Source organism: Condylura cristata, unplaced genomic scaffold (genome assembly GCF_000260355.1).
Source record: "Condylura cristata isolate star-nosed mole 26May11 unplaced genomic scaffold, ConCri1.0 scaffold00063, whole genome shotgun sequence".
Classification (NCBI taxonomy): domain Eukaryota; kingdom Metazoa; phylum Chordata; class Mammalia; order Eulipotyphla; family Talpidae; genus Condylura; species Condylura cristata.
In genome coordinates this window covers 147688-163050 of record NW_004567164.1, presented here as the reverse complement: position 1 = coordinate 163050, position 15363 = coordinate 147688, and the positions used below count along the sequence as shown (strand labels likewise).

The 15363-nt window shown below is 48.0% G+C and overlaps 1 long non-coding RNA gene and 3 other non-coding genes across 5 annotated transcripts in view; 3 read left to right on the top strand and 1 right to left on the bottom strand.

Moving 5' to 3' along the window:
• The window catches only part of LOC105854598, an 11805-nt gene extending 765 nt beyond the window's left edge, over positions 1-11040 (top strand). The window contains exons 1-4 of one of the 2 annotated variants that reach the window (XR_001146215.1): positions 652-878; positions 972-1030; positions 1847-1945; positions 10888-11040. This is a non-coding gene — a long non-coding RNA (uncharacterized LOC105854598). Of the gene's footprint in view, positions 1-651; positions 879-971; positions 1031-1846; positions 1946-10887 lie in introns of those variants that run through there. The other variant, XR_001146214.1, reaches the window with a different exon arrangement.
• On the top strand, positions 6215-6286 carry TRNAQ-UUG. The gene has a single exon. It is a non-coding gene; the product is annotated as a tRNA-Gln (tRNA).
• TRNAQ-CUG lies at positions 8425-8496 on the top strand. The gene has a single exon. It is a non-coding gene; the product is annotated as a tRNA-Gln (tRNA).
• Positions 11041-15247: 4207 nt separating the features above from the next.
• TRNAM-CAU lies at positions 15248-15319 on the bottom strand. The gene has a single exon. It is a non-coding gene; the product is annotated as a tRNA-Met (tRNA).
• Positions 15320-15363: the final 44 nt, after the last annotated feature.

Sequence of the window (15363 nt, the reverse complement as noted above, 5' to 3'; positions counted from 1 at the left end):
CAGGGGCCGCCTTGGGAGAGCTGGAAAGCCGCCGCCTCGGCCCGGGCCCTTTCCGAGCTTGGTCCCCGCAGTGCGTGGCGCTCGGGGGCTTCGCGGGGGGCTGGATTTTAGCTCAGCAACATCCCGCGTGAGGCGGGGCCTTCTGACGGCCCCGCGCCCGCCTGTGGCACTTGGCGTCCCCTGCGGCTGGACAGCTCGGAGGGCAAACTTGACTTCCCGTGGCGCGCCGGACGCCTGAACTAGACTAGAAAAGGCAAAGTCCCGTGTGAGGGCACGAAGAGGGGAGCAGCCTTCGCCGTGCCCGCTTACTGGGCAGGGAGAGCAGCATTTCAGGCATCTGAGCCCACCAGCAGGGAACCCCTTTCAGAAGGCCAGAACGCTTCTTGTGGGGCTGCAGACACTCCTCAGCCCTTGCTCCCCCACCGCACAATGGCCTCCCACAACAGATAGGGCACCCAGTGCGGCCCGGTGGGTGGGCTGAAGGCACAGGGCGCCCTGCCAGTTACTGTCCGCCGTCTCCCTGGGGCACCTCCTGAGGTGGAAAGACCCTGCCCCTCCATGCCAGCATCATCATCATCATCCTCATCATCGTAAAAGGATGGCCGACTGGTTCACCTCAGTCTTTGCTTCCCATTGCCCCTGGCAGACATACTACCCCTGTAACTAACCCTGCTAGCACTGGACGCTTGGAGAATGGTTTGATGAAGACAAAAGAGGAGACTCATCTCCACCAGCAACATATAATAACCCTTGAACCAGAGAGGCTGCCGCAGTGGTAGGGCCTAAGTGGAATCCCATAAATGGAATGGGAAGGCGGGAACATTATAAGCGGTACTTAGTGGGACTGAGGCATGGAATTCCTACATAAAGGAGTTTGGGTAAGATATAGAACTCCAATGAAAGGCCCTTGAGGCCCTGTATGGGTTTCTTGAAGGGATTATCAAGTTGGTAGTGCTTTGACTTACTTCCAGGTAAACAGAGGATAAACACATGTGCCAGAGCACTTGATATGAGGGAAGCTGCCTTACAGGTGAGTTCTTCCCAGTTGGATGATATCTCCTTCAGAGTTTATAGTGCAGAGGGCAAAGGAGACTTGAGCCTACAGCTCTACATTTTCATAGAGAACACGGGACAGGAGCTAGACAGCACAGAGAAGGGATTTGGAGGGGAAGTGAACCTTTGGAAGAGGATTATGCGATTGGTTATGAAAATCTTCAGAAACCCTGTCTGTTTTGCCTTGTGCTCATAAATTTCATATTCAGTGCCCTGGGCCTTGGTTGGTGCCACAGAGGACATGCCCAGCCTGCAGAGCCTATGTGTAGCTACTAGAAGAACGTCCTCGTCACCCCAGCAGACACTTGCCCCAGTTCTGATAGTGGTGGCTATGCAAAAGAAATTCATTTTTCACACTCCAGATTTTGCTTTTGCCTTTACTGTGAGCCAAGGTGTGAGCCTATACACTCTCAGTATTGTACAAAAGGTGCTGGCTAATCTCATCCAAGCTGCAGCCCAAGAAGACAAGACAAAAGTGTTTAGTATTTGTGAGCAAACTGAAAGGGTTCAAAGAAGATGGATTTTAAAAGTTACTTTATATTTGAACTTAACACTATGCAATTATTTTCCAACGTAATGATAACTGTCTGCCTATATCTTTTTCCTTATTCCACTCACCCTTTACCACCCCCCCAAAACATTCCATTTTAATTTCCTGAAATTCAAGCAAACGTGAAATAGTTGCCATCCTTCTTCAATTTTGAACACTGCAACAGACATCGAAGAAGAATGTGGAATAAAAAAATGTGAACAAAGAACTTTCAGCTTTGACTCATAACTCTGTACTTTCTAGGACTTCTCTGCCTCCAGATTGCCCACCTCCACACCTGGTGATCAGGTCTTAAGACCTGGCAGAGTAGAGATGCCCAAGCTCAACTCATAGCATGTTCTGGTAAGTAGCATGTTTTACTAACCATTCATGTGTCTTTGAAATATGCAGGCATAAAACCTTGGGTGCACCCCTCTAGAGTGAAGAAAGTCCTAGAAGGTAATGACCCAGTGACCAAAATCTATTGGTTTTATCAGCTCACTGAAGACTGTTTAAAAGACAAGAGTCTAAATGTTCTCTTTTCTCTTTCAGTTTTTCTTGCCCAGATGAACACTGGAAACATTGTGATTAGCAAGGCTGTAATCGTCTAACTAAACTTTTTTCCTTTTTCCAAAGTATAAGGTGCATAGACTAACTACTGGAACCATGTTCCCTTATTCTCGAGCTTTATGTTTTTCTCTTTTATCTGGGTTATTGATGTTAAGTACATGAAGTCTTTTCATATCAGGTGATGTGGGAGCTGGAAAATTTAAATTTTTAAAGTCAAAGTCTCCAGTTACAGAGTCAAAATAACAAGTCTGTGGCTTGGCTGTCAGCATTATGGTGAGTTTAGATAGCATCTTCATTACAGTTCAATGGACTTTTTCCACCTAATATTAATGCAAAACTTCCAGAAAACCTAAATTAGGGAAATGCATGGTCTGTTATTTGGTTGACCCAAGGAAAGTGTGGAATCTCAGTAGTGCTGAGAGACACTAATAGAGAACTTAGGGGAGATGAACTTAAGCAGCATCCTGTAAACTGATATGCTGCCCTAGGTAATCTGTAATCATTCCATGAAGTTCACTTGCTATAAACTTGGTATAGTAACAGAAAGCTACAAACATATATAGGATACTGGCATCTATATATTCATGACAACACGTGAAACACCCAAGGCAAAGTCACTGTAATGGAGGCAGTGTATGCCTGGCCTACAGACTGACCATAAGTTAGTGATTGAGGATTTCTTCAGTGAATAAAGAGTAGAAGTAAATGAAGTCATCTGATTGCTAAGGAACATTTCCATAAAGTTTTAACAGTATTACAACTTCTTCCATTATAACTCTTTCCGTGGTTTTCAGTTACATATAGCTCGTGGATAATCCTCACACTTTGATTTTCCTTTGTTCAGATTCTAAATTCTCATATATGTATGTCATTAAATTGTTGGAATTTTGCTTTTTGTTAATTGCCATGTGACTGCATGACTTCTTAATATCAAAGGAAGAATCTCATCCATTTTATTCCTGTTCATAGCCAGATTCTATTTTTATAATTCATCAAATTCTGAGGAAGACTCTCATTCAGGGCTTAAACTGAATTCTCAGATCAGTCAAAAAATGCACTCACAGATTGGAGGGATCAGCATAGTTCAGATTCTCAGTATCTGTTGGGATTTCTTTATTTGGAATCTCAATATCTGGACAAAAGACAACAGACTCAGAATTTTATTTTTATTTATTTATTTAAAGATTATGCATATAAGAACTAGGTACAGCCCAGAAATGGAGTGGTGGGGAGGTAAGAGGACTCACCAGAGACAGAGTGGGGAGCAGAGCAGTCAGATTGTCTGAAATACACTACTGAGGGAAACAGCAGGTGGGACAGGAGAGGTCTGCTGTATCATGTGGGTCACCTCCCTGGCTGGGGATTGAGCTCATGCTGAAGTGACTACAGCTAGCTTCACAGTGCTGCACTTTAACCCCTGTGCCACCAGGAAGGGCCCATCTCAGAACTTTAAACAAGGTTGTCATAGTGGGGGTCACTGGGAAAAATTCCCCCATGCCTCTCAGTTCTTGAGCTAATCAAAAAATTGAACACCAGGCAAATTAGTAAGAGAGGCCATTTTGATTATATGTAGAGAATTGACATGGCTCTAAACTCTAAAGTACGTGGGACAAGGTTTGTATCCTGAGCTTAGGAGTGGGACTGGGACCTGGGTGACAGGGGAGATTCATATGATCTCAACCTTTGTTTCTGTGCCCCCATCTTCACCACCTCTGCTCCAGACCTTAATAGGTATCATTCATTCTGAGACCCTGAGTGTAGTTAACAAATGAGTTTTTGAGAAGGGATCACTTCTGGGCCTCCAAAGGAGCCTGGAGTAGGTGATCAATAGCCTGTCTGCTGACCTGTGAGTTTACTGTTGCCGGGAGACTGGTTTGGGATAAAGCAGATGTGGGAAAGGATTGTTTCAGAAATTTGTGTGCCGCTGGTGGGAAGCGGTTGAGGGTAGCCTGATCTTATCCTCTACGTGGGTCCGTCTGCCCAGTAACAGTTTCTGAACTGCCGTTGGAATCCAAAGCACCATGACAAAGATCAGGCTGTCCTGTCTTTCTGAGGAAGCAGGTAGCTAAGGGTTGAAGGAGTCTGACAAAACCCGAGTAACCTGAGAACTGTCCAGCGTTGAAAAGCTTGGGACAGTTTTGAAGAATAAGGCTTATTAGAGCTTTGTCAATTGCCAACTTTCTGTCTGAAGGAAGAAAATAATAAAATTAAGTTTAAAAGATAGTTTTTTCAGATTAAAAGTATTTCTGGAGAAATACAGATGACCCCAGGTCATCTGTGTTTTAGCACTAGCAGTTTCTCCTGAGGCTCACAGGTCGTCTGTTGACCTGAGCACTACAAGCTCAAGTGGCACAGGGAAAGTCTACTGTGGCTATTTGGCAGAGAGCCCATCTGAACTGTTTTGGGGTGACTGATCCTATGCTAGAGCATAGGGAGAAGGAAGAGACAGTGTCGGCTGGCTTCACCAAGCAGGTGAGTCCAGCCTCCCGTGCAGGGGCCCTCACATTTTCCTGTCCCTTCATGCAGTGAGCTCGAGGTTTGGCCAATGCAGTCACAGACAAGTGAAAATCGTATTAGTTTCCTTAAATGCAAGATCCAGAGAGAAAATCAGTATCTTTAGGATGTTTGAATCAAATAAAACTATATGTAACTGAGATAGAAGCATCGTGCACTAAGAGCTGATTATAACATCGACACTGCGAATTCCAGTAATCATCCTAGACGAGTCAGTAATCGTACTTAATTGTAACACACTCATCCAACATAAAGGAGATTTATTTAAGGAATGAAGACATGATTCCAGCTGAGTATGCATGGCCAAAAAAAAATTCCTGATCGTGTGGCACTTTGGAGGAGTGAGTCAGACAATGAAAATGGTTTATCAACGCATACCATTCACAGCAATATGGATAGAGCTGGCAGGGATTATGCTCAGTGAAATAAGTCAGAAGGAAAAGTTTAAAAATATCAAGTGGTTAACTTATAGGAGGAATTTAAGATGTATAAATAAAATTTTTAAATGTTTAAAAATGTTTTAAAAAATTTTTTAAATGGTTTATCAAAATTGATGTGACTTGGGACCTCCATGGTGACGCAGGGGGTTAAAGCAAAGGACCATGAAGCTATCCAGCCACTGCAGTACCGAGTTCAATCCCCAGCCAAGGAGGTGACCCACATGGTACAGCAGACCTCTCCTGCCTTGCCTGCTTCTCCCCTCAGCAGTGTATTCCAGCAGGTCTGCCTGTTCTGCACCCCATTCTCTGGTGAATCCTCCCTCTCTCTCTCACACGCACCTCTGGACTCCGCCATTCTAAGGAGTAGTACTGGTAGCTGCATAATCCAGCCCAAAGCGTAGTGGTATAAAACAGCACAGGATGAATGGGTTCTGCTTAGGAGTTCGAGCACAGCAGGAAGGACTCTCTTTGCTCCAAGAGGTCAGGGGCCTCTGGTGGACGGACGGTCACTATCTTGAGTTGATTCTAGGGAACCATGCAGAGGGCTGGAGTCTCAGGGCGGCATCTTCACCCAAGCCTCGCCCTTGCATTGCCTGCCAGAAGCCTCCTAGCCTGGGCTTCCCAGCAGCAGGGTGGCCTCACAGTGGTCAGGCTTCTCATACATAGCTCAGGGCTCCCAAACCAGAAACTGCCACTTCGCATCTCATGAAATCCTAGCAAGGTCTTCTGCAGCGTTGCTAGTGGTGTGTGAGATGAGTGATGGGGAGGATGCAAAGACGGGCGCAGATTTGAAAATTAGAAAAGACTTTTCATCTGGATTTCCAGATGAAAGATACATCGGTTTACAGAAATTGCGTATTCCGTAGTTCTTTGTGTATCACTGTCCAAAGTCGCAAGATCTGCCTCCGGTCCTGACCTGTAAAAGTCTTGCGTGCCAGCGTCGCCTCCACCCTCGGCGCTCGTGACCAGAGCAGGTGTGCGCTTCCACGTGGGCCCGCTAGGGGGCGGAAGAGCCACTTTTGAAACCCGATGTTTTGAGATTTAGGATCTAGTGCCTCGGGGATGAGTACTTGTCACAAGTGACACACGTTCTGCTGCATTGCTAGGTGGCCCCATGGTGTAATGGTTAGCACTCTGGACTTTGAATCCAGCGATCCGAGTTCAAATCTCGGTGGGACCTTGTCAGATTTTTGAGGACATTTTTCTTCTGTGACCTAGACTCTTCCAAGTAGCATTTCCCCTTTGATTGAGCCATATGACAGACATGCCAGCCACCCGTCATATAGCAACGGTATCATTGTCAGCCTTTGCTAGTCTCCCTGAAGCTGTCGCTAGGCTGAAAACTACCCTGAAAGAAACCCGCTTACCAGGGACAGGGTCACCCCTGGGCTGGAGTCTGAGTAGGAAGCTGTGTGTGGCTAAGGAAAGATTTCCCGCTTTTGAAAGAGTGGCAGGTTACTCTAAGGCTGGGAAAGCAGGAAGGGATCTGAAGGTGGCAGGTGTGAATGAGCCATTCTGCTCTCTGGCCAATGACCCCAGCAGTGTGGCAGTCAAGCCCACCCAGGCCGAGCACACAGGCTGCCTCATCCCACCATAGCTGCATGGTATTTAGATCCTTTCTTAGGCCTAATGTCAGAAACACCTTTGCCCCTGGGTTAAGTCGATCTGCGTGGGACTCTTCACACTGCAAGCAGCAACTCACGAGTGAGCAGCCCTTGCTGCCGCTCGGAATTCTAAAGCTGGACAAGCCCTTCCCTCTTGGCTTGAAGCAACTTGGTACATGTCAAGTGGCCATCCTCACCTGCCTACATCTGCCTGGATTGTCAGCCTTCCTACCACACATCCCTATTCGAGTCACCACCGACAGTAAAACATACCTGTATTGTCCACTTCCCAACTCTCTCATTTTCTAAGTACAAAGGGTTGCCTTCTCTGCCCTGCCCTTGAGAGCTAATCCTGTCCCCTCTCCTCAGCTCTGCTGAGGCCTTCATTGGCTCCTTTGACCTTGGGTGTCTCATGTGTTCCCCAGACCCCTCAATTCCTCTTTACTGTCAGGTTAGTAAACCTCTTCTCTGGAGAGTGGAGGGACCACCCCCGAGGCCACGTTCACCTTTCAGTGCCCAGCCCCACACCCCAGCTCCGGTGATAACCTCCCAAGTGCTTGCTGGGTGTATAACTTTCATCTGCTTTCACACCCCAGGAGAACTCGTGACCATGTTGAGTTCCCCAACAGTCTGTTCTGCTTCTTCCCACACTTCTCTTTCTTCAAGGACCCCAAGTCCATGTCCACCCTCAGACCCAATCTTCGCCCAAGACTGGAGCGGAAGTCTCCTGGAGATGAATGTCGCCCAAGATCCTTCACCCTACTTAAGTCCAGTCAGGTGGACTGGATCTGGGGGGTGGGGGAGGAAGGGCTCCCATATTGCAAGTTTGGGATGAGAATTCACCTCAAGAGAAAAGGGTCCCTTTCACTACACTCTCGGTCTGTTGCTCTGAAGTATGTGCCTCCTTTCGGCTACCTCCTGATTGTAGGGAGCCCAGCATCTGTCAAGCATCTTGTCTCTGTAGACTAAACACTTGTAATAAAAGATGTTTGAACACTTCACAGTGAGCAGGATTTGGGCTGAGGGTGCCTTCTGAGGGCAGGCAAAGGAGCTGGGGCCTACTTAGAACGGCTTCCCCTGCTGTGCTCAGGAGTATGCCGAGTGCCGGACTCTGGAGGGCAGGTCACAAGCACCTTCCTGGTCGGGTGCATTATTGTTAAGTGATGGGTAACAGCCCAGGTCAAGGCCAAGAGGAGCTCCTGGAAAGTATGCCTGAGCTAGTGCCTTCATCGTTGGCTCGTTGTGTCGAGGGTCCAAGACTCCAGAGGGCTTTCCCACGCAGGGTGAACAGCCTCTCCACTGGAAGGGCCTTTTCCTCGTCTGTGCCAGGTTTTGAGTTTGGGATCTTGTATGGAAGATTTTACCCCCTTCCTGCGGCTTCACCACACCCTCTGCTTGGCCATCCTCGACCGCTGTTAGAGTTGAGAAACGCTCCCAGCCCAGCTTTCCAGAAAATCGCCAATGTCAAGGCTTGGTCTAGTCAGGGTCACCCACAAGAAGGGCGGTATTTCAGGGCGACTTCCCAGGGCCGCGGGGTGTCCTGCGGCCTGGTTTGCGCTTGACGCCCGTGTCCACCAGAGGGCGCCCGGCCCCGCCGCCGCAGCTCTTCTCCCCCAGCCCGGGACACGGCAGCGCCCTCGAGCCGCGGGCGTCGGCTTCCCCGCGCGGGCTCCGCCGTCGTCAGAGATTCTCGCGACCTGCTGCTGTGCCCTGGGGCCCCATGGTGTAATGGTTAGCACTCTGGACTCTGAATCCAGCGATCCGAGTTCAAATCTCGGTGGGACCTCAGCCTGGGCTTTGTTTTAATTCCCATTTCCTCTCTGCAAGCTGTCAGTTCACAATTTGTATCAAACAAACCCTTAGCACTTTCCATATACACACGCGCGAGCTAACTGGTGGGGTGGAAAGTCCTGCCCCTTCTAGATTTCCACGCAATTTAGTTTTCTATGTAACATTTAAATCCTTATTAAAATTTTTATTTTTTTTTTTGCTTGCATGCTACCATTACAGCACAGTTTAAACCGTGGGAAAAACATTTGAAATACAGACTTAAGGACACTGCAAATACTAAACAACTCAATTTTTATATTTTTTTCTGTTTACCATAGTATGTTATTAGTTTTTAAGCATAAAAATGCAGTAAACCGGTAAAAATTCTGTGAGAGAGAATTAGGAAGCCATAAACATTTGAAAGAGAAAAGGAAGTCATAAACATTTTTCTACTGCTACATGCCAAATATGTGTTAAAGGACACTAATGCATGTCACATTGTTAGTTTTTAGGTCCCATTGGGCAACATTCAAGGAGTAATTGGACTGTATGTACAAAATTCACCATATGCTGACAATTCCTCTCTTTGGAATGATTTAAATGTATGAATGGCATTTTAGAAGACCCCTGGGAAACAGCGCATCTGAACACAACAGTATTGCGGACTCCATAAAGACCCTAAGGAGTGTCGTAAAACAAGGAAGTCGTAGACCAAACCAGCCCTCACCTCATCATTCGTTTCTAATTTTCAGGAGTTCTTTTCCCCTCTGTATTTTTCCATCTGTATGTGCATTTAAAATGGTCTGATTTCTTGTAAATGGTGTGCTAGGATTTTGCAGGCTTTCAATGAGGAATGTTTTTATTATATCTTTGTTGCTCAGATATTTTTGATGCAATTATTTCCAACAGAACATGTTTTCTCCGGAGTTCTCAAGAATTGCAACAACATGCTTTATTTAGTTAGTTTCTGAGTCACTAACCTACCTGGAACTTGATTTCTTAGGTGCTGGGAGGTAGATGTCCAGCCTTGTTTTCTTGCTGTCACCTTTGCCTGCTGAAGGGAAAAGCTTCATATGTAAATTTCCATCCTCTCCTCTCCCCCCCATCCATTTTCAAATGTCTGTTTCCTCTCTATCTGCTTTTGACAATGTTATGATCTATTGATTGGATTTTCTTGTAACAAATTTTCCCTCCTCAGGTGTATTTGGCGTTGTCAGTTACAGGACAGTAAGATGAAGAGAGGAAGGCTGGAGACTCAAATGTTTCACTTTGCAATTTCTTGCTTCTGGAGCAGGAACTGAGAGCCGGGGAGGCTGCTGCTGAGCCTTTGTTCAAATTGAGCGGGAGGAGAGAAAGCCCAGGGCCTGGGATTCCACTCCTGGGGATCTCTGTTTACTCAGTAAACTGCTCAGGCCATTCCACTGGGTAGTTGCCCTGGTGAACCCTGCAGAAAGGTTCCAGAAACAGCCGCAGCTCATAAAGGGGCTTCAGATTAGCTTAGGGTGTTGGGGATAAAGGCCATAGTTTGCGCGCATGCAGCAGGGCTCCATCCCTGAGGGACAGCTTCTCATGTTCACGTCCCACACCCGTGCAGCGCCGGTCCACGGGGCAGCTTCTCGTGGTTCCAGGCAGACGGGCAGCCCCGGAGGCCTCAGCAGCTTTGTCAGGTGTTCAGTGGCCTTTCTATATCATTTGCTGAGGTGGCCAGGTGCAGGGGGCTGAGGGTTGGCGGGCCTCCCAGGCCTGGCGTCTTCACTCCCTGCCCCTCCTGTCCTCTGTGACGCTGCCCTTAGAGCCACGCACCCCTGGTGTCCACCTCAGGCACCCACACCCCGAGCCCAGCTCCCAACCAAGTCCACAGCTGGGCCAGGACACCCCGCTCGCCTGGTTGGCTACCCTCTCCCTTCCCGGCTACTCGCACACCGCACACCGTGGCTGTGTGCTTCCTGGCGTGAGCTGAAGGACTGTTGGGGGCTGTCAGAAGCACATGGAGAGCATCATTGTTTTGTCCCAACTTCTGTGACCGGCTGCAAGAAGGAAGGCGCGAGGCAGAAGGCTGAGCAAGCAGAGTTTATGGCTCCGGGACAGCAGCTGAGACGGAGCCCCTAGAGTGGGGTCCGCAGCTACTGCCAACCCAATAAGGGGGAAAGCGTCTGTTACATAGATTCCCAACTCAGATTCCAAAGGGGGTGACTCATCGCTGTGTCCTTGATGTAAGGCCCAGTTCGTTATCACCTTCATCTAGTCCCATCCCGACGACGGAAGAACCCGTTAATTAGATGCAAGGCCCAATTTATTACCACCTTATCACCTTTGGATGCAAGGCCTGATTTATTATTGCCCTTATCCAGTCCCTCAGTAAATCTCCGCATTTGGTCACTCCCAACAATCATTGTGTCTGTCACAGGCTGCCGCCAGCAATGCAGCAGACTGACAGTTTCCAGCCCTGAAAACCCACGGAGGTTTCTACAATATGCATGAACCACAGAACTTTCTCGGTGTGGGAAGAGCAGAAAGCGCAAGCTAAGCTGGATGCAGCTGAAGTGAGGCCTGGAAGGGAAACAGCCCGCGGCCGGCGGTGAATTCAGGCAACCCTGCTTCCTGCCGGTGAGTCCTTGAAACTTTCTACTGTTTCTACACTTTTAGTGTCTCCTTCAAAGCAGAGTCCGGCCTCAAAAACGGGGCATCTGCAGGGAACCCCCAACATGTACAGCTGAAAAGAGAAACCCTGGGGGTCCTCTTCTCTGGCCTCTGGCGAGTGCAGCAAGCTATACCTTTTCCTCCAGCATGAATTCAGTCTCCTCTTGGCAAGCGACACTCTGACTCTTTTGGTCCTGTTTCATGGCCACTTTGGGTCAAACTCCTTAGAAAGTGCGGGGCTCTTTCCCCTCTCTGGTGAGGTACAGGGGTCTGGTGACTCCGGCCCCAGAGATTTGCTACCACTGTCACCCACAGCCGAGGCCGTGGAAGAAAGGCATCACCCTGGAGGTGTTTTGGGCTTTGATTCAGCTGGGCCCACCGGGCTGAAGAGCCCCCTACCCGCCATGGCCCAGGCCAGGGACTCGAGGCTGCCGCAGTCCGCGGTGGGCCTGTATCTGTAGGCTGCTGCAGGCCCTTTGTGTGAGGTAAATCTACCTAGAGCCGGATGGAGAGCTGGGAGGCTCTGTGCCTGCCTCCTCAGGCCCTCCCGCTGCTATGCCTGTGTGCCTGCTCCCCTGAAGGAGCATCACAGCGTGAAACCGCCTAAGGGCTCCGTGACTCTCCATAGCAGTCAGTCCATAGCAGTCCGTCAGAATCCCTAGTGACGATGCCTGCGCCTGCTGGGACTGGGGAGTCTCACTGGGGGGCTGCTCACGGTCCTGTAGTTGGGTCTGGGGCACAGTCTCCGGCCTGCGGTGCATGGATACAAGCGAGGGCCAAATAAAAAACCTGACTCCTGTTCCAAAGCAGGAGTCCTGACTCCTGCTCCCGCCCCGGCAGGCACCTCTGGACTTGAGCGGGGCGGTGGGTCTCCACAGCCCTCAGGCTGGCTCCTGCACTGGGGAGCTTGCAGAGGCAGGCGGAGATCATGTTCAGCAAGCAGTTACTTATGTGGAGGCAAACTGAGGGCAACTCGCTGAGAAGGAAGTGTTCCCCCGGGGCCCCACTTGCTGAGATCTCTATCATCAGTGTGGACACAAGGGCCTGCCTTCCCGGCGGGCGGTCTGTACTCCATGACCGCCTTCATTGTGGTGGTTCTTAATCAGCCTCGGTTCTCGCAGGGGAGCCCGTTGTCGCTGCATCCGGGACCTTGGCGCAGGCTGTCGTGTGAGCCCTTTCTCATCCTGGAGGCAGGTTGTTCCCGCCGCCACAGCCGCAGCCCTGGCGGCAGCCATGTCTCACAGCGGCCTCAGCTTCTTTCAGCGGGGCTAGAAACCGGTATCGGGGGCCCAGTGTTCTCCTCCTCCTATGCCATGTGTCTCACGGCCGTCTCAGGGAAAGACCTAGGAGACACAGCGCACGTGCTCACACCTGCGTGAGCATACACAGGCAAAAGCCACACAGATGCTCAGCATGTGAGCGCAGTGCACATGGCCACCCGCGCGCGTGCTTGAGAGATGTGGAGCTCACACCTGTACCTCCAGGCCACGCCATCCTTGCACGCACGCCTTCTGCAGTGACTCCTCTAGCTCCCGCTGCATGGGCATGTTTACGCACTTGTTTGCTGCGCACCTACAAACGTGTCGAGCTGCTCTGGCCAGCCACTGCAGAATGCTACAGACTGGACTGGTTTTCAGTTCCCCTCTAACGCCCACCCCCTGGGCCAGGGTGTACCCTCAATGCTCCGTAACTGATAACAGAAGGTACAAATCATTTGCATTTAGTTTGGGGTTTTTTCCACCTCTGCTTCCCATAGCTGATACTACTTTTTGAAAAAGGACCTTACGTGCTTTCAGCAGTTAAAACAAAACCAAGAAGTATACTCAGAGAAACTCTTCTCAAGTCCCTCTGGCGCCGCGTCCCTCACGGCTCTTTCTGTCTTTTTCCGTCATCCGTGGCGCTGGTTTACCTTTGTGATACTCTCAGAGTGAAAAAACATAGGTCTGTGTTTTCCAACTCCACTTTTTGGAAAAAAAATAGCACACTATAATTTCCTCTGTAACTTCTCCTCCACTTGACAGTATTCCTGGAAATCACTCCCTATCTTTTTCTAAGTGCACAATACCTTTTTGTTTGAGTACATATGTCACGATTTATTCAACCAATCTTTTATGCATAGACATTCAAAGTTAGTTGCTTTTAGGGAGTCAGCAAAGTGAACATGTTTGGTCTTATCCAACAAGAACATTTTCACCAGCAAAGTAAAAGAAAACGGGCCTACCTTATAATCTATATTGTAGGCTAATATATATGTTTTACATTATATATATGTATTATGTGTTATCAATGTTATACATAACTATGTATGTTATGTGTTGTTACGTATCATGTTCTAACATAATATATGTAACATATATTGTGTTATAATATACTGTTTATATATTATGTCATATATAGATTTATCATTGATATATATACAAGTGATATAAAATTATATTGTAAATGTTAATAAAATGTATTTTTATTAACATTTTTGTTCTTACTATTTCACTGTGTGAGTTCTTATTATTTAAAAGAGTGAACATTTTCTAGCCACCGTATAGGCACTGGTTAGAAAGTGTTTTCCTTATGAATATTTTAGTGTGAAATATTTTTTTAAGACTTTTATTTATTTGTGCATACAGAACTGGGGTACAAGCCAGAGGTGCAGGGGCAGTGAGAGGCTTCACCAGAGACAGAGTGGGGAACAGAACAGGCAGATCAACAAAGTACACTGCTGAGGGGAGCAGCGGGCAGGTCAGGAGAGGTCTGCGGAGCGCCATGTGGGTCACCTCCGGGGCGGGCAGGTTTCGAATTCATGCTGAGGTGGCATTAGCCTCCCAGTGTTGTGCTTTAACCCGCTGCGCCACCAGGGAGGGCCCAATGTGAAATATTTTTAATAGAGTAGGTGTGCAAAGAGAGTGTGAAGAAAAGATTTCAAATAATATTTTCCCAATAAAATTCCAAAAATTGGGACCTCCTGGTGGTGCAGGAACTAAAGACAATGCTATCAAGCCATCGCCAGCCCCTACAACATGAGTTTAGTCCCTGTCTGCCAGGGAGGGGCCCACATGGCTCAGCAGCCCTCTCCTGCCCCCCCCCCCAGCTCCCCTCAGCGGTGCATTTCAGTAGCTTCACCTGTTCTGCTTCCCACTCTGTCTCTGGTGACTTTTCTTCTCCACACACTTCTGGCATACGCCCAGTTCTGTATGCATAAATAAATAACTTTTTAAATACATAAAGAAAAATTCAAAAATTACACTTGTGGGTAAACACTAGCCAAAAAGTATCCACCCAAAGTGGGGCTAGTGAAGCCAAAGAAATTGCCACAGATCTAAGGCACTTTTTGGTAGGGACCCAGGAGAAAGGGGTCAGGCAGGTCCCAGACAGCTGAGATAGGAGATGAGACCCAAAATTCAAAACAGACACATGATCCAGCATGAGGTCAGAATAACGGGTGTCACTGTCTCTGCCCAGGGCCGGGAGCTGCCTCGCTAGTGCCCCCTGCCAGTGTCTCCCCGAGTGTCTTCACGTGTCTCCCCTCCACGTTCCTTCACACGTGCCCCTCACATTTCTCTCTGAAGTATTTTAACTAGTAACTTTTCTCAAAAAGTTTTAGCACATGCATCAGTAAGATTTCCATGCTGCTTTATTCTGCTGCACAAAATGTTGTGTATTAACATAAGCCAATGTCTTCTTTACCTCTCTTTTTATTTCTCCATAAAATGACCATGAATATAGTTCATGGAAGTAAACTGGACCTGGGAGACAGCAGCTGTTGTGTAATGATGAATAAAAAAGTGAAAGAGCGAGAAACTGACAACCCAAATCAAGGCTGTAATGAAGATTTACAGTTACCAAAGGTATAAGGTAAAAGTAAGTATTTTCCCTTTGAGTGGTCAGAAAACATGCAAGAATATATAAAATCATATGAGGTAAAATTACCTCAGTAGGTCCTATTCACGGGAAGATAAGCTAATTTGTGCCTCCTCTTCCTTTATTCTAGAGGTGAGATTTGCCTGTTTTGAAATGAAAACAAAGAAGTTAGGGCAGAAAGAAAAAGATGCATTGTATTAAATCAAATACATTTACTTTCTGAGAAGCCATGTTTTCCCCAAGCCTCAGGGACACAGGCAGGAGGAAAAGTGTAGCAGAGGATGGTTTCGATCCATCGACCTCTGGGTTATGGGCCCAGCACGCTTCCGCTGCGCCACTCTGCTCGGCAGTAAGCCTTTCTTGAGCATTCTCCTTATCATGCAAAAAA